This window comes from Rhinatrema bivittatum, chromosome 8 (genome assembly GCF_901001135.1).
Source record: "Rhinatrema bivittatum chromosome 8, aRhiBiv1.1, whole genome shotgun sequence".
Lineage (NCBI taxonomy): Eukaryota > Metazoa > Chordata > Amphibia > Gymnophiona > Rhinatrematidae > Rhinatrema > Rhinatrema bivittatum.
This window is the reverse complement of record NC_042622.1, coordinates 111,809,152-111,828,424: the sequence shown is the minus strand read 5'-3', so window position 1 is coordinate 111,828,424 and position 19,273 is coordinate 111,809,152. Positions and strand designations below refer to the sequence as shown.

General features: G+C 43.5%; 1 protein-coding gene and 1 long non-coding RNA gene across 2 annotated transcripts in view; one reads left to right on the top strand and one right to left on the bottom strand.

Moving 5' to 3' along the window:
- Positions 1-197: 197 nt before the first annotated feature.
- LOC115097035 lies at positions 198-19,116 on the bottom strand. The gene is made up of 3 exons (XR_003858194.1): positions 18,878-19,116; positions 1,370-1,399; positions 198-475 (listed from the first exon to the last, which is right to left on the bottom strand). It is a non-coding gene; the product is annotated as an uncharacterized LOC115097035 (long non-coding RNA).
- The window catches only part of WDR38 (WD repeat domain 38), a 210,675-nt gene continuing 209,724 nt past the window's right edge, over positions 18,323-19,273 (top strand). Inside the window, exon 1 of the mRNA XM_029612449.1 lies at positions 18,323-18,411. The gene's annotated coding sequence lies outside the window, so the exon portion shown is untranslated. The remainder of the gene's footprint in view (positions 18,412-19,273) is intronic.

The following is a 19,273-nucleotide window of genomic DNA, read 5'->3' as shown; positions in this document are numbered from 1 at the left end:
GTAACCCCCTTCTTGGTTTAAGAGTCCCTAATACAGGTGTCACAGCAATTTCACAGTTCTGGATCTCTAATCTTCCTCTCAAACATCAGACTTCTGACTCTGGGTGCCCGGGTTCCATGCTTTTTAAAATCAGGCCCACTGGTTGTTTTCTTCAAGCAGTTTTCAAGAGGTAACAAAACTACGCAGTAGACTGGGAGTGGTGTTCAAACAAAAATTGTTTACTGCATCTTAAAAAAATAAGATCCACGCAAGAATAGCAAAAATCATCACTGTGAACAAAAGAATGATAACTCCCGGTATTATAATCTTTCTGCCCATCTCCAGACTTGAATGTGTCCTTGCCCAGTGTTGGGAAAAAGAAGACAAGTGCTTCTCAAGATGAAGAAAGAAGGTGAAGGACCAAACAATTCCCCTTAGTCCAGTTAAGATTTAAGCAATACAACATGACTTGAGGTCAGATGCACTGAGCTTTTTCCTACAGATACAAAATGGGAACATTTCTTTATTGCATCTGCCTCTTGGTGCTGCTGACCACAGGATCAAAGGCTTGTAACAAAACACCATTGTCTTCAGGAGATTATAAAATGAAAACATAACTCAAATGTTTATACTGAATGTTTTACTTTATCAGTGTGTTTGCAGCATGCTTATTCACTTGGCAGGTTGATACTTCAGGGACTCCATTCTGCTGTTTGCATCTTTGGTCCTGTTTACAAAGGTGGGCTTTACTTCCCCCTGATGACTGTGACAAAGTCCCAGTTTTGTTTTTTTTTAATCCCTTTGCTATCTCCAGCAGCTCAGCTACTGTCACACAGAGCCCATGTGTAGACAAATATTATATCAATCCAGTCCAAAAAGAGCAGACATTCCCTGGGCACCCTGGACTCACTCTAGAGTGGTAGCAGAATCAAGGTATGTGCTGCAAAAAAATGTAACCACCTAAATTTCAACATCTTTGGGGCTGAAAGTGTTTGTACAAATGCAATTTCCTTGAATTTCTTGGTCAAATGCATCCCAGATTTGTGCACATTCTTAAATTTGTGAAACCAATGCTTGACATTCTTTAATACTGTAATATTTTTAAAACATCACAGAAAAACAATTCAGCAGTTGCTTTCACTGAAAGGTTTAAAGGGGATAGTGCATGTGGTTCCTTGAGACTGCTCATGCTGCAAATGATTCCCTGAATGATTTGAGAGTCACAGTCTTAAAAGCAGCTAAGAATGCTACAAGTGGAGGAGTAGCCTAGTAGTTACAAACCAGGGAAACCAGGATTCGAATCCCTTTTCACTCCTTATGACCTTGGGCAAGTCATTGCCTAAAATATAAATTTAGAGTGTTAGCAGGCTAGGGACAAGGAAATACCTACCGTACATGGATGTAATCTGCTTTGAAGTGTCTGAAAAAACAGAATATAAATAAACAATAAGAAAGCACACAATTAATTCTCTTCAGTCCAATAAATCTCTTTCTGAGCACTGCAAGCCCACTTGTCTGGTAGGTAGACAGTCTTACTTCTGGTCCTTCCAGAAAGGGAGGCTTCCCTTCCAGGCTGGCCAGGTCACAAAAATAATAGGCCCAACTCTCTGTAAGACAAGAACCGTCCCACCCCGCCCACGCTCCCTTCCCGTCCCTTTAGTAAAGCCCCGGGACTTACACGCTTTCCGGGGCTTTATGTTATCGCTGGGCCTTTTGAAAATAGGCCCAGCGTGCATAACCCTTTGAAAATCCGGCCCAAAGGTTTTTTTGCAAGCATGTTAAAAGAGCTGTTAGCATGTGTAATCTAACTGATATGTATTAACAACGCTTTTAATAGGCATTAATTAGTTCACAAGAATTTTAATGCAAACTCTGTGCTGATGAGGCAATGAGATGTAAATCTATGCAAAAGAGCTCATTACCTATTAATGCCTAGGAAAATAATGTGTCAAAACCCAAAAAAATTGAACACAGACGCATTAACACAAAAAACAACTGCACTTCGGGGAGCTCTAATTAAGATTTGTGATAACGGCCATGATAACATGCTTACTTTAACACTTGTAAATAAACACAACCCTTATTTGCCATTAACACAAGCTAATTTTCACAGGGCAGCCAGGGTTCAATTCTGCTGCTGCTCCTTGTGACCTTGGCAAGTCATTCCACCCTCCATTGCCTCACATACAAACTTAGAGGTCGATTTTAAAACAAGCCCGTATGTGCCCATATATGCACACCACGTGATCACGCCTCATTTCTGCTATGTGGCTGGCATGTAACTTTCCAATTTGCGTTTTCATATTGTAAGGGTTGGGGGGCTTTGTTTCCTTATTTAACAACCTTATTTTACATCTCCCTGGAAGTTTTTTTCGTGTAGACTCTCCCCCATCTGACCATACACTTTTTGGGATGGGTCTAGCCCAGGGCATGAGATACATTCGCATACCATGGAGACTCAGTATATGCAAATTTATCTCATGCATATTCATTGTGGATATCCTGAAAACCCGACTGGCTGTGGGATCCCCAGGACAGGTTTGGGAAGCCCTGTCTAGCCTCATACGTTTTGGGTTGGGCATGCTTGGAGGAGACCATCTTTTCTGAGGTGTTGGAGAGTTTGGAACTCAGGACAGTGTTTTGAGGTGATGTTCGTGGTAGGTCTCACGGCTTACCAATCGGAGTTTTTTTCAACAAGGACAAATTGGAGATCTTTTTTGTTGTGACTTTTATTAGTTCCCAAATGAGAGGGCCATTTCAACCTGTCTGAAGGGGCTGGATTTTCCAGTTATCTTATCCCTGCTTCCAGTTAATAGTGGGGACAGAGACAACTGGCTTGGAAGAAGTTTTGAGACCCAATTTTAAAGGAGAGAGGGTTTTATTCCATTTTCACCCTGCTGCCTATGATTGTGGTAGAAGAGAATTTTTCCTTCAAGGAGAGGGCATATTAGACACTGATTCAGATCCGAGGAGGAGAGTTATGGATAAAGAAACTGAAACCCTTGAAAAAGCAAGTTTGCTTACCGTAAACGGTGTTTTCCATAGATAGCAGATGATTTAGCCATGCTGTCTAGGTACGTCTTCCGTGCCACTAGGTGGCGGAGCTCTCTAAGTCTAGTAAAGCCTTTCAGCCTTGTACTCCCTCTTAAGAACATAAGAACATAAGAAATTGCCATGCTGGGTCAGACCAAGGGTCCATCAAGCCCAGCATCCTGTTTCCAACAGAGGCCAAAACCAGGCCACAAGAACCTGGCAATTACCCAAACACCATGCTACTGATGCAATCAATAGCAGTGGCTATTCCCTAAGTAAAATTGATTAATGGCCATCTCCAAGAACTTATCCAAACCTTTTTTGAACCCAGCTACACTAACTGCACTAATCACATCCTCTGGCAACAAATTCCAGAGCTTTATTGTGCATTGAGTGAAAAAGAATTTTCTCCGATTAGTCTTAAATGTGCTACTTGCTAACTTCATGGAATGTCCCCTAGTCCTTCTATTATTCGAAAGTGAAAATAACCAAGTCACATCTACTCGTTCAAGACCTCTCATGATCTTAAAGACCTCTATCATATCCCCCCTCAGCCGTCTCTTCTCCAAGCTGAACAGCCTTTCCTCATAGGGAAGCTGTTCCATCCCCTTTATCATTTTGGTTGCCCTTCTCTGTACCTTCTCCATCGCAACTATATCTTTTTTGAGATGCGGCGACCAGAATTGTACACAGTATTCAAGGTGTGGTCTCACCATGGAGCGATATAGAGGCATTATGACATTTTCCGTTCTATTAACCATTCCCTTCCTAATAATTCCTAACATTCTATTTGCTTTTTTGACTGCTGCAGCACACTGAGCCGACGATTTTAAAGTAGTATCCACTATGATGCCTAGATCTTTTTCCTGGGTGGTAGCTCCTAATATGGAACCCAACATCGTGTAACTACAGCAATGGTTATTTTTCCCTATATGCAACACCTTGCACTTGTCCACATTAAATTTCATCTGCCATTTGGATGCCCAATCTTCAAGTCTTGCAAGGTCCTCCTGTAATGTATCACAGTCTGCTTGTGATTTAACTACTCTGTACTCTTGTACTCTCCATGGTTTGCCTGAAGCTCCTCAGTCCGTATCTAGCAAGATTGTATGCCATGTCGGAACTGTCCGGGGAGGCGGGAGGGTCAGCATGGCTAATTCATCTGCTATCTACAGAAAACAACCGTTTATGGTAAGCAAACTTGCTGAGGTTTTTGCTGGTTGGGAGTCTCTTGGTGGTTCGAGCTTGTCTAGGAGCTCTAGGCCTAGGACGCGAACCTTGTTGTTGGAAAGGCTGCTGTCAAGCCTGTTGGTATGGCTGAGGCCTATAATAGGAGTAAGGTTTGTAGCTGCGCTGGTACGTTGGTTTTCTATATGTTGGGGTATTGTTTCTGAACGATCCCTGTGGATGTGGAGACGTTAATGACAATACCGCTGTTTTCTGTTCTTTTAGTTTGGTAACAGTCTCAGTGAATCTATCACCAAATAGATTGTCCGGTCAACAAGGGAGGTTCGCTAGTTTATCATGGATGTTGTCCCTGATTGCGCTGGATCAAAGCCATGCCAAACGTCTTGCAGCTACTGCATTCGCTGATGTTTTTGAAGACATTTCAAATCCCTCATATCTTAATAGATGTCGTAAACCTTCCTCCATAATGTGGAATTCTATTGGTAGGGTAGAATCCGCAGAGACTTGAGTTAGGTATGGTTTAAGAATTTGTAAATTTTCAAAAAGGTACTATGCTATAAAGAACTGATAGTTTTGAATTTTGGCATTGATCATGCTGGATTGGTAAGATCACCTTGTAAAGTCGTCCAATAACTTGGCATCTTCAGATGGTAGTATATTGGCATGCAATCTTGCCTTTTTTGCCTTTTGCATTGCCGATTCCACAACAACTGACTGGTACAGCAATTGAACAGTCGCATAATAGGGTGAATCCCTCATGTGATATTTAATAGCTATTTTTCTTGAAGTGGATGGAGTGGTGAGAGGTGTGTCCCATGACTTTTCCATAAGGGCGTTGAGTCCCTGATGTTGAGGCAGTGCAACCGGTTCGCTTGGAGTATCAAATATTTTCAATATGCCCATCATTTCTTGTCTGGGATCGTGGAGATTTCTGGTCTCTTCATTTAAGAGGAGACCTACCTTCTCTATAAACTGTGAGTAGGTTAAATCCTCTGGCGGGGATGCTGGTTCAGGTGGGACCTCAACCGGGTCCGAGGGGTATCCCATTGAAGAATCATCAGAGGAAGATGTCAAAGTGAACTTTTCTATGGGTGCTGACGGTTTCACTGGTTGTACCTTCGGTGATGGCCCTGGGATGGATGGGTCCTCTGGCACAGATGGAGTTTCCACTGGAGGAAGTGTAGAGGGCGGGTTTTGCTGTTGTTGTTGTTCCATTGACTTTAAAAATTGCGATAGAATGACAGTTATTTGTGTCATAGCTTGTGAAGCTAAGGTAGATGTTGATGGCTGAAACGGATCTACTGGCGATGACAGTGTAGGGGCACAGTAGTCAATGGGGTCTGTGGATGTACCATTGGTGTGCTTCCAGGGGAGGATGAAGGGGGATGTCAGACTGATGGGGAGGAGACACGTCCCCTTTGGACTCGATTATGAATAATGGAGACGGTTCCCTAGGTCTCTTATGATCAGAGATATGTTTTTTAGGTGTAGGGTTTCTCAATTGCATCGATTATGTTTTTGCGTCAGATGTATCGGTTTATTTTTCCTTTGAGACTGTGCGTCGACATGCGTCGAATGCGTCGGTGCCGTCTCGATGCAATGCATCTTCAATGCACTGTGCTCCATGCGTCGGTGCATCGATGCGCCGGAGCTTCGATGGTCTTTTGGTGCGTCGTATTCCTGAGGTGTGTCGGAGCTTCGTACCCTGCTCTTTGTCTTTGCTCCAGGAAGTCATTGGCGTTGGTAAGGCATGCGGCCGCAACGCCATCGATGCATTCCCTGATCCCTGCCCTTGTTTTTGAAGGGGCTTCAGGTATGGGTGTTTTTCCCTGGAGGGGTTCCATCAAAGAAGCCCTTCTTTGGGACACTGCCTTCTTTTTTCTCTCTGGCCCCGGAGATCTTACAGAAGTCTCTGAAGGGGCATAGGAGCCGGATGGTGTTGACTTAAGTTGCTCTATTTGCGCTGCATGCTGGCGCTGCGCTCTAGGACATATGTCCACAGTCTCTGTACCTTTCCTGATCATGATCAGGTCCCAGGCATATGTAACAGGACTGATAGCCATCAGTCACTGACATTATTTTGTCACAATCACAGAACTTGAATCCTGGTCGAGGCATGACAGTTAAACCAGCCTTTTTTGTGGAAAATTTTTTGTTTTTATCTCACAACTGTAACTCAGAGTCTGGAGAGACAGAGCTCCACGTGCAGAAAAAAACGGACTGAGGAGCCTCAGGCAAACCAGGGAGAATACAAGAGAGAGTACCTAGCTGAAAGACTTTACTAAATTTAGAGAGCTCTGCCGCCTAGTGGCACAGAAGACGTACCCAGACAGCATGGCTAATTCAGATGCTTATCTATGTGAAAATGGTTCTTTTTATGTTAATGAATTTTTCTCTTCTGGCTTGGATCCAGTTCTTTAAGCTGGAGTACATCTATTTCCACTGAACACCATTACAGACTGTTGGCTAGGTTTCTCTTTTCATCTCCTGCTTAAAGAGCACTTGTGAAGTGTGTACCCTTGAGATGATGTTTGAGAGTAATTGACTGCATTGTGAAAACCCCATAGGTTCAGACCTTCTTCCCACTGTTAAAACTTTGGCATCCCAGTGGCTAACATTCATTTTAAAATGGCAGAATCAAAGTTCCAGGATGTTGAGAAATAGCCCTGCAATCTGTGTGGCCCCTTATTCAGTCTATCATATGACAAGGGGGGGGGGGGTGTTACAATATATTTTTCAGTTCTTGACACTGGGCCCCCAACGGGAGTGTCAAAAACTATAGCCAACAAAGTAGAACCTTTTCTTTGGAAAGCAGCAGAGATACCTCTGGATATAAAAAGGAGATTCTTCTCTTTTGCATTTTATTCAGAGGCACACTGATAGCTATAAACCATAAAATTAATAATGTAAAAACACAGAACAGAATTAAATAAATTCTTATTGTATTGGGTATATGCCTCACACCCACCAACAAAACAAATGTGTATCTATCTATCTATAATTTTTATTATTTTTTACTGGAGGTTAATGATCACCCTTGAGGCGGCAACTGAACAAGTGAAGCTGTATGCTGGTCAGTGGTATATACTTTTTACATTACAAGTTATGAAGTCGGGAGCATTTTATTTTCTTAAGAGAGCAGTCTCTCTTAATACTGGACTCCATCGAGGAAACAGATCTTTAATTTCTATGGGATATTTCCACTGTTTGGCTGAGTGAACTGAACTCTGGTCCTTGAGGGTTGAAGACTGGCGCTACAGGGGTTGTAGTTTACATCCTGAGAAAGCTGGTGGGTGGTTTTTGTGGTTTTTTTAAAGCATAGCTTTCCTAAGACAATTGCGTTCTGTGCCCCAAACATTAAATCTCATTTGTTAATTTACTCTGCTGGCTGGCTCCTAACCAACAAGGTTATGTCTTCATAGCCTGTTCCCTAAATCATAGGTTTTTGCTCGGGGCTCTGATCCCACAATTGTCTTCCACACTGCCTCTTTGTTCTGCCTTCCTATGCATTCAGAAACACGTCATTTCAAGTGCCAGCAACGGCATCTCTTTCTCATCGTTCACTTCATCGCTTTTGTTTTGCAGTGTGGAAAAGGTTCTTATAAATGAAAAATCCATTGTTAACACCACAAGCCCTTGTCTCCAGGAAAAGAAAACACTTTTCTTTTTCAGACATTAATGTAAGTCACCATACGAGAGACCGGGTAATATCTGTCTGCATGTAGTACAGTCTATGATTTTCCCAGGAAAGCTGCCTGGCAGAATGACATTTAATGGAACTGGTACGCAGAGAAATTTAATCAGGCTGACCGCATGGCTCCATGTGAAATGAGACTGACCAAACCAGTCCTGGTCTTACCAGCCTGTGCAAGTAAGCAAACAGAAGTGGCTGGTAATTGTAAAACTACAAGATGTATTAAATCGTAGCTAGTAATAATAATAAATCCAATAGACATAGGACAGTTACATACAAAACCAAAAACATTTGTGGAAAAATCACCAATAGAAATAAAAATCTCAAAAATATTTAAAGGAAACAATACCTTAAAAAAATGTAAAAAATGAGAGAAAATATGGCCATGTTTCGGCCTGTGTCCAGGCCAAAATAAGAAATCAAAAAAGATTTTTCATCCCAAGTAAAAGATAAATTTAAAACCCTATATGACATCAAAAACATGGATGGCGATATAACTGGTCTTTATGATCAACCCAAACTCTAGATGGCAACTTTCAAAGCCTGTTATCTGGGTAAACTGTGACTTGCTAGGCCCACCCTCCATGCAGCTAATAGCATGCTCTATGTTTTAAAATGCTCATGCTTTTAGCTGTATTTAGTGTGGGCGTATCCTGGGGCGTGTGTAGGGCGGGTAGGGGTGGACCTATCCTGTGCAGATGACACCAAAAAGCAGGTGCAAAAGCCTGTGAGCATTTTGTTGTCTGTGGGCAATTTTTCAAAGCAAAAGCATGTTTGTACTTTCTCTTCTGAAAATAAGGTACCTTTGTACCCGCCCCCCCCCCCCCTTCCCCACCTTTGCACCTTGATGGGGAATTTTGAAAATTGCTCCCCTGATGCATCAGCCACCCTTCATGAAATTAACAAGTAACATTGTCTTATTTTCAGCCCCTGTTTGCATGCATGGAGTTTTAATTCTGATTTTCCTTGGTCGACCTGTTCCTTTTCACATGGAGCTCCCTGATCAAAATTGAGATGAAGGCAGCAGTCCAGCAGCAAGAGGGGGGCTTCCCAGTCTTTTGCATAGAGTGTCACATGTATGATTTTTTACCCACCGGTGAGAAGTTGTACATGTGCATGCGATGCAAAGAGCTCCTGGCTCTCAGAGAACGAGTCCGATCTCTGGAGGCTAGAGTGGCAGACCTGGAGGAGCTGAGGCAGACAGAGAGGTATATAGATGAGACCTTCAGGGACATTGTAGTCAAGTCCCAACTTCAGACTGGCAGCCCTGGTGCTGCCTTGGAGGAAGAAGGTCTCATGATGGGAGAGCACCAATCAGGTGCAACAGGAAAGGATCCTGTAGCAAGGACCTGCTCTCCAGGTGATGCATTGTCCTTTTGCACTGAGGATATCTCCCCAAGGCCTACTGCCCAGGAGGGAAGGGTTAGGTCGGCCGTCATAGTTGGTGATTCGATTATTAGGAATGTAGATAGCTGGGTGGCTGGTGGGCGTGAGGATCGCCTGGTAACATGCCTACTTGGTGCGAAGGTGGCGGACCTCACACGTCACCTAGATAGGATTTTAGACAGTGCTGGGGAGGAGCCGGCTGTCGTGGTACATGTGGGCACCAACGACATAGGACAATGTGGGAGGGAGGTTCTGGAAGCCAAATTTAGGCTCTTAGGTAGAAAGCTTAAATCCAGAACCTCCAGGGTAGCATTCTCTGGAATGCTCCCTGTTCCACGCGCAGGTCACCAGAGGAAGGCAGAGCTCCTGAGTCTCAATGCATGGATGAGACGATTGTGCAAGGAAGAGGGATTCAGTTTTGTTAGGAACTGGGGAACCTTTTGGGGAAGGGGGAGTCTCTTCCGAAGGGATGGGCTCCACCTTAACCAGGGTGGAACCAGACTGCTGGTGCTAACCTTTAAAAAGGAGATAGAGCAGCTTTTAAACTAGAACAAAGGGGAAAGCTGACAGTTGCTCAGCAGTGCATGGTTCGGAGAGAGGAATTTTCAAAGGATACTAATGATGCATTAGAATTAGGGCATCCTGACAGTGAGGTTCCAATAATTAGAAAAATAGTCCAAGTGCCTGTAACTAAAAACTCACCTGAGCTAAAAAATTCTAACTTATCCCTATCAATTAAAAAGCAGAATGAAAATATACACAAAAAACAAACTTTGAAATGTTTGTATGCTAATGCCAGAAGTCTAAGCAGTAAGATCGGAGAATTAGAATGTATAGCAGTGAATGATGACATAGACTTAATTGGAGACTTAATTAGAGACATGGTGGAAAGAGGATAACCAATGGGACAGTGCTATACCAGGGTACAAATTATATCGCAATGACAGAGAGGAGCACCCGGGAAGAGGTGTGGCGCTTTATGTCCGGGATAGCATAGAGTCCAACAGGATAAACATCCTGCATGAGACTAAATACAAAATTGAATCTTTATGGGTAGAAATCCCTTGTGTGTCGGGGAAGAATAAAGTGATAGGGGTATACTACCGTCCACCTGGTCAAGATGGTGAGACGGACAGTGAAATGCTAAGAGAAATTAGGGAAGCTAACCAAATTGGTAGTGCGGTAATAATGGGAGACTTCAATTATCCAAACACGAGAGTGCAGAATAAAGTAAGTCCAAACCACAAGGTAAATCAAAACAGCTCTAAGGAGCCTGAAATTTTTAATTCCTTTTTTTGAATGGCAACTCCACTGACTTGCAATCACACCACAGTATAGACCGCGTCCCCCGACACGGTCCCGTGTTTCGCCAAGGGCTGCATCGGGGGGGAGCAACAAGGTTATCAAGGCACTGTAAATAAACATACAAGGGTATGATCCGAATATACAGTTTAATTTTGTAATACATCCACGTCAAATTCCTTTTTTAGATATAGTGATATCTGTCCATGAAAACCAGTTTACCACAACGATTTACCGGAAAGACACTGATCGCAATACTTTGCTTTCATTTCAAAGCTGTCATCCGCGTAATTTACGTCATAACATCCCCACTGGGCAATTTTTGCGCCTACGCAGATTGTGTACAACCCGGGTGGAATTCTTGTCCCAGGCTAAGTTAATGACAGGGCGGTTCTTGTCCAGGGGTTACCCCATGTCAGTAGTAAAGAGGGCCTTTAAACGGGCTCTCTTTGCAAATCGGGATTTTCTTTTTCTCCCACGCTCTGAATCATCTGAGAGTACTATCAACTGTATTTTACCATTTTCCGTCTTAAGCCGGCAGGTTACGAATATTATTCGTAGACACTGGCAGTCTCTCTCTCTGCATCGACTTTTTCAAGGTCCTTTAAGGTTCACCTTTCGGAGGGGCCGTAACCTCCGTGATAGACTGATTCACGTGGACCTACAGCCAGAATCAAGGGTCCCCTCACCCTCAATTGGACATCAGCCCTGTGGGCGTTGTACGATGTGCAAACACACTGTAACCTGTACGTCTTTCATAAATCCGCTCACTCAAGAGGTTTTTCCTCTCCGGTCTTTCTCGGACTGCACTTCAAAAGGGGTGATTTATACCATTATTTGCCCTTGTCCCTTAATCTATGTAGGAAAGACTACTAGAATGATAAAAACACGCATTATTGAGCACTGCTCAAATATACGTAACTCTCGGGAGAATGAACCCCTAGTAACACACTGGGCTCAACATTCACACTCTCTTTCCGACTTAGTCTTCTCCATCATTGAGGTTGTTCCTCGTTCTCCGCGTGGTGGTAATTATAATGAACAGTTGGGAAGAATTGAGCAGAGGTGGATTTTCCGCCTCGATACAGTAGCCCCGAAAGGGCTCAATCGAGAATTGGAATGGCATCTGTTCACATAAAGAGTGTGGGGTCACCAGAGATTGCTAGCTGTATGCACTGCTAGTTGCGCCTCAGGAACGGGGGCCAAGCTGATTGGCCCCTAGTGACCATGTGACCTGTCAACCTGAGTTTTGCGCTCACTCCGGTAGGTTTAAATACCTGTCTGCAGTCAAGATGGACGCGCTCCCTGCCATTTTTGAAACTGCTCTGCATTCAGGTATGCGATTTATTTGAATCTGAAATAGTATTAATATGTCGGTTTTGTCCAGCTTATGTCCTAACCCTTGTATGTTTATTTACAGTGCCTTGATAACCTTGTTGCTCCCCCCCGATGCAGCCCTTGGCGAAACACGGGACCGTGTCGGGGGACGCGGTCTATACTGTGGTGTGATTGCAAGTCAGTGGAGTTGCCATTCAAAAAAAGGAATTAAAAATTTCAGGCTCCTTAGAGCTGTTTTGATTTACCTTGTGGTTTGGACTTACTTTATTCTGCACTCTCGTGTTTGGATATTATTGAAGTGCAGTTCTCCTGCTCTGTGGTGTTTTTGGGTCAGACTTCAATTATCCCAATATTGACTGGGTACATGTATCATTGGGATACGCTAGAGAGATAACGTTCCTGGATGGAATAAATTCTCAGTGGAGCACAGGACTTGGTGAGAGAGGTAACGATGGTGGGGCCGCTTGGCAATAGTGATCATAATATGATCAAATTTGATTTAATGACTGGAAGAGGAACAGTGTGCAAATCCAAGGCTCTCGTGCTAAACTTTCAAAAGGGAAACTTTGATAAAATGAGAAAAATTGTTAGAAAAAAACTGAAAGGAGCAGCTACAAAAGTAAAAAATGTCCAAGAGGCATAGTCATTGTTAAAAAATACCATTCTAGAAGCATAGTCCAGATGTATTCCACACATTAAAAAAAGGTGGAAAGAAGGCAAAACGATTACCAGCATGGTTAAAAGGGGAGGTGAAAGAAGCTATTTTAGCCAAAAGATCTTCATTCAAAAATTGGAAGAAGGATCCAACAGAAGAAAATAGGATAAAGCATAAATGTTGGCAAGTTAAATGTAAGACATTGATAAGACAGGCTAAGAGAGAATTTGAAAAGAAGTTGGCTGTAGAGGCAAAAACTCACAGTAAAAACTTTTTTAAATATATCCGAAGCAGAAAGCCTGTGAGGGAGTCAGTTGGACCATTAGATGATCGTGGGGTTAAAGGGGCACTTAGAGAAGATAAGGCCATCGCGGAAAGATTAAAATATTTCTTTGCTTCGGTGTTTACTGAAGAGGATGTTGGGGAGGTACCCGTAATGGAAAAGGTTTTCATGGGTAATGATTCAGATGGACTGAATCAAATCACGGTGAACCTAGAAGATGTGGTAGGCCTGATTGACAAACTGAAGAGTAGTAAATCACCTGGACCGGATGGTATACACCCCAGAGTTCTGAAGGAACTAAAAAATGAAATTTCAAACCTATTAGTAAAAATCTGTAACTTATCATTAAAATCATCCTTTGTACCTGAAGACTGGAGGATAGCAAATGTAACCCCAATATTTAAAAAGGGCTCCAGGGGCGATCCTGGAAACTACAGACCGGTTAGCCTGACTTCAGTGCCAGGAAAAATAGTGGAAAGTGTTCTAAACATCAAAATCACAGAACATATAGAAAGACATGGTTTAATGGAACAAAGTCAGCATTGCTTTACCCAGGGCGTCTTGCCTCACAAATCTGCTTCACTTTTTTGAAGGCGTTAATAAACATGTGGATAAAAGTGAACCGGTAGATGTAGTATACTTGGATTTTCAGAAGGCGTTTGACAAAGTTCCTCATGAGAGGCTTCTAGGAAAAGTAAAAAGTCATGGGATAGGTGGCGATGTCCTTTCATGGACTGCAAACTGGCTAAAACATAGAAACATAAACATAGAAACATAGAAATGACGGCAGAAGAAGACCAAATGGTCCATCAAGTCTGCCCAGCAAGCTACGCACTTTATCCATTTTTTTTCCCTTTTTCTCTCTCCCACCTGTTACTATTGGCTTCCAGTACCCTCCAGCCCTAATTCCCCTCCACCCAATTTAGAGAGCAGCTTTGAATCTGCATCCAAGTGACATCCAGCTCAATTGGGGGTAGCAACCGCTGTAACAAGCAGGCCACCCCCTTGCCCCATACTCTTACCCACCCCTGTTTTTATTTTTTTGTTTATTTTTTTTTGGAAATAGCAGCCCTCCATCCTTCCGCTCCGTGAAGGTGGAACACCAACTACTGGCCACTGGCATCCCGCTCCGTGAATGCCTCTGTGGCTACTGCCGCTCTGTGCAGTGTTTGAATGCCGCTGTGGCTACTGCCGCTCCGTGCAGTGTTTGAATGCCTCCACTTTATTCACGCCCTCTAGACTTGATGGATCCACAGTGTTTATCCCACGCCCCTTTGAAGTCGTTCACAGTTTTAGACTTCACCACTTCCTCCGGAAGGGCATTCCAGGCATCCACCACCCTTTCCGTGAAGAAATACTTCCTGACATTGGTTCTTAGTCTTCCTCCCTGGAGCCTCAGCTCGTGACCTCTGGTTCTGCTGATTTTTTTCCGATGGAAAAGGTTTGTCGATGTCTTTGGATCATTAAAGTTTTTCAAGTATCTGAAAGTCTGAATCATATCACCCCTGCTCCTCCTTTCCTCCAGGGAGTACATATTTAGATTCTTCAATCTCTCCTCGTATGTCATCCTATGAAGATCCTCCACCTTCCTGGTCGCCCTTCTCTGTACCGCTTCCATCTTGTCCTTGTCTCTTTGTAGATACGGTCCCCAGAACTGAACACAGTACTCCAGGTGTGGCCTCACCAAGGATCTGTACAAGGGGATAATCACTTCCCTTTTCTTACTCGATATTCCTCTCTCTATGCATCCCAGCATTCTTCTGGCTTTTGCTATCGCCTTGTTTCGCAGACTTCATATCATTAGACACTATCATCCCAAGGTCTCTCTCCTGCTCCGTGCACATCAGCCTTTCCCCCCCCCATCGAATATAGTTCATTCGGATTTCAACTCCCCATATGCATGACTTTGCACTTCTTGGCATTGAATCTCAGCTGCCATATCTTCGACCACTCTTCCAGTTTCCTTAAATCCCGTCTCATTCTCTCCACTCCTTCCGGCGTGTCCACTTTGTTGCAGATCTTAGTGTCGTCCGCAAAGAGACAAACCTTACCTTCTATCCCGTCCGCAATGTCGCTCACAAAGATATTGAACAGGACCGGTCCCAACACCGATCCTTGTGGTACACCACTTAAAACCTCTCTCTCTTCAGAGAAAGTTCCATTTACCATCACGCATTGTTTTCTGTCCATCAACCAGTTTTCAATCCAGGTCACCACCTCAGCACTCACTCCTAAGCTTCTTGTTTTGTTCACCAGTCTCCTGTGCGGAACCGTATCAGAGAGTAGGACTAAAAGAAAATTATTCCTTACCTGCTAATTTTCGTTCCTGTAGTACTCAGGATCAGTCCAGACTGTGGGTTATGCTCCCATTCCAGCAGGTGGAGTCAGAAGCAAAAGCTCGAGGGGAGGTCCTATATGACCTCACACCTTGTGCCTCAATCCTCAGTAACTAGACTTACAAAGCCAAAGAGAAGAGACGGAGGAATCAAGAATAACACCTATTCAACAAGAATGAACGAAGATTAAAAAACTGGTAAAACAACACCAACATGGAACTTGTAAACCAAACTGTGAAATAGTGAGCCCTGGAGCCCCAGGGCTAGATTAGGAGAAGAAGAAAAAAGGAGTAGACTTAGAGAGCAGAGGCTTATCCCCGAAAAAATCCCAATCACCAGGGAGGGTGTCTGGACTGATCCTGAGTACTACAGGAACGAAAATTAGCAGGTAAGGAATAATTTTCTTTTCCCTGTACGTACTAGGATCAGTCCAGACTGTGGGATGTACCAAAGCTTCCCTACTCCGGGTGGGCCGATAACAGCCCTGCTCTCAAAACACTACCGCCGAAGGATCCGAAACCCGGAGCACGAACATCCAGACGATAGTGTCGAGAAAAAGTATGTAAGGACTTCCAGGTGGCCGCTCTACAAATCTCTTGAGAGGACACGGACGAACTTTCTGCCCACGACGCAGCTTGCGCCCGAAGGGAGTGTGCCTTAACTCCTAGAGGCGGAGGGCGCCCCTTTCCTATATATGCAGCAGCAATCGCACCCTTGAGCCATCGGGCAATGGTTGTCTTAGAAGCCATGTGGCCCCTTCTGGGGCCCGACCATAGAACAAAAAGATGATCTGAAAGACGGAAGTCATTAGTGGATGCCAAGTACTGCATTAGACATCTCTTTACATCCAGACTGCGGAGCTGTCTGGAATCTGACGGCAAGAAGGAAGGGAGTTCTACCGACTGATTCAAGTGGAAAGAAGAAACCACCTTTGGGAGAAAAGAAGGTACCGTCCGTATGGAAACTCCATCATCCAAAAAACGGAGGTAAGGTTCTCGGCAAGACAAAGCTTGGAGTTCCGAGATACGTCTCGCGGAACTTATGGCCACCAGAAAAGTAGTCTTTAAGGTGAGGTCTTTGATGGTGGCCCCCCGTAAAGGCTCAAAGGGAGGACCTCCGAGAGCCTTGAGTACCAAGTTAAGACTCCAAGACGGACAGGGTGATCTGGAAGGGGGTTTCAGATGACGTACACCCCTGAGAAAACGGAGGATATCCAGGTGAGAGGACTACCAAAAACGACAGTGAGAAACGACTAGGGGAAAGGAACAGAGAGACAGTTAGTCAGCAAGTTCCTCTCTACCCAACAAACAATTATCCCACTAAATTTTTTTATTTTTTTTTTTTAATTCTTGATTCCTTAAAGATACAGGAAAGAAGGCCTAAAACCTAAAAACCTGTGCTGGGGACTGGTCAGTCCCCTGCTCACACCTGCTGGAGTCAGAAGATACTGAGGATTGAGGCACAAGGTGTGAGGTCATATAGGACCTCCCCTCGAGCTTTTGCTTCTGACTCCACCTGCTGGAATGGGAGCATAACCCACAGTCTGGACTGATCCTAGTACGTACAGGAAATGGACAATTTTCTCAGTGGAAGGGAGTGGGCAGTGGAGTGCCTCAGGGATCTGTATTGGGGCCCTTACTTTTCAATATATTTATAAATGATCTGGAAAGAAATACGACGAGTGAGATAATCAAATTTGCAGATGACACAAAATTGTTCAGAGTAGTTAAATCCCAAGCAGATTGTGATAAATTGCAGGACGTCCTTGTGAGACTGGAAAATTGGGCATCCAAATGGCAGATGAAATTTAATGTGGATAAGTGCAAGGTGATGCATATAGGGAAAAATAACCCATGCTATAATTACACAATGTTGTGTTCCATATTAGGTGCTACAACCCAAGAAAGAGATCTAGGAGTCATAGTGGATAACACATTGAAATCGTCAGTTCAGTGTGCTGCGGCAGTCAAAAAAGCAAACAGAATGTTGGGAATTATTAGAAAGGGAATGGTGAATAAAACGGAAAATGTCATAATGCCTCTGTATCGCTCCATGGTGAGACCGCACCTTGAATACTGTGTACAATTCTGGTCGCCGCATCTCAAAAAAGATATAATTACAATGGAGAAGGTACAGAGAAGGGCTACCAAAATGATAAGGGGAATGGAACAGCTCCCCTATGAGGAAAGACTAAAGAGGTTAGGACTTTTCAGCTTGGAGAAGAGACGGCTGAGGGGGGATATGATAGAGATGTTTAAAATTATGAGAGGTCTAGAATAGGTAGATGTGAATCGGTTATTTACTCTTTCGGATAATAGAAAGACTAGGGGGCACTCCATGAAGTTAGCATGGGGCACATTTAAAACTAATCGGAGAAAGTTCTTTTTTACTCAATGCACAATTAAACTCTGAAATTTGTTGCCAGAGGATGTGGTTAGTGCAGTTAGTATAGCTGTGTTTAAAAAAGGATTGGATAAGTTCTTGGAGGAGAAGTCCATTACCTGCTATTAAGTTCACTTAGAGAATAGCCACTGCCATTAGCAATGGTAACATGGAATAGACTTAGTTTTTGGGTACTTGCCAGGTTCTTATGGCCTGGATTGGCCACTGTTGGAAACAGGATGCTGGGCTTGATGGACCCTTGGTCTGACCCAGTATGGTATTTTCTTATGTTCTTATGGTCACCTAAAAACGTATCCTCCAAAATACCTCTCTTTGACATGCTAGTATTACAGTACCAGTGGATTTCAGTAATTCAATGACCAAGTCAGCAAGAGCATAAGACCAATTTCTTCTTTTATTTGTGACTTGTACAAGCTAAAAAAAAATGAGATGGGCCAGAAAATTAAGATTTCAGATCAGGAGAGTAAATATTGCATTTTATCAAATTCTTCCTGACTAGTTGAAATTTTGGTGATCATGATCCATCGTTCCCACTGGGAATGGATTGAGTTAGAAGTGGTTTGGCTGATAATGAACTCAGGATCCATTTTATGGGTTATATTAAGCAGGAAATGCCTTTTTAAAATTATTTTCATGACGCCTAAACTTTTCCTTTTGTTTTTTAGGTTAAGAAGGATTTTGTATATTTATTTAGTGAAGTGACTTGCTGTCTGGAAAATATATGAGCAGCAGTAGTCCATTTTACTAGAACAGAGCAGAGATACCTTTTAATTAGAGATGGGCCAGAAAAAGTCATGATTTTGTACTTTTGATGGTAAGTTTATTTTTTAAATTTCATTTACCTACACTTGATTTCTCCCTTTCTTTATCCCTCCCATTTTCTGAGTATTCTGTGTGGCTGGGGAGTTTCCTGAATGCAGTCTGAAATTGCAAATAGCAAAGAAGTTTGCTAATGGCGTTACAAAAGCTTTAATCGTTCACTACCATCCAAACCACTTCTAACCCAATCCATTCCCAGTGGGAAGGATGGAGGCAACAAGGTAGGAGGGACATGACTTGTCCCACCTTTTTGAAAGCGATTCTTTTTATGGTAAGGGTCTTTCTGTCAGCAAAGAAGCAGAGCCTCATTTATCGAGGGGGATCTCCAGGATCCATTGCCTACAGCAGGACCTGTTCCCTTTAAACCTACTCTCAGCCCAAGATAAAGCTTACCTGGCAAGGCAGGCAGGGAAAGAAAGTTTCCTTTGCTCTCAGCAGCTAAAAGTTATATATAGCCTCACCTAGGTCAATCCGAATAGGCTGTCCCCATCCTGCTGTTGCCTCACTACACACGTACAGCCGCAGTTCTGATTTCTCTAAGAAAAGTAGGAGTTACATTTGCCATCATGCATGCAATGGGGGCAAGAAAGAAACAGGTCTGGTTCAGACTCTCTAGATTTACGGACCCAAAGTCTTCCGGTCACTCAGCTCTCAAATCCTCTTTCTCTCTCGGCTCAGGAGAGCTGCGGTAGCAGTTGGGATCCCGTGGCATGTTTTGCTTTGTTTACTTGACACTGATTGGCCAGATGGGGCTCCGGCTGGCTGGGCCAACCAATCAGGCGTCGAGTAGCAAAGACGGGTACCCCCCCCAGGCTGCGTCAGCTCCGTCTTCCTTACGTCCTTAAAATGTTCAGACG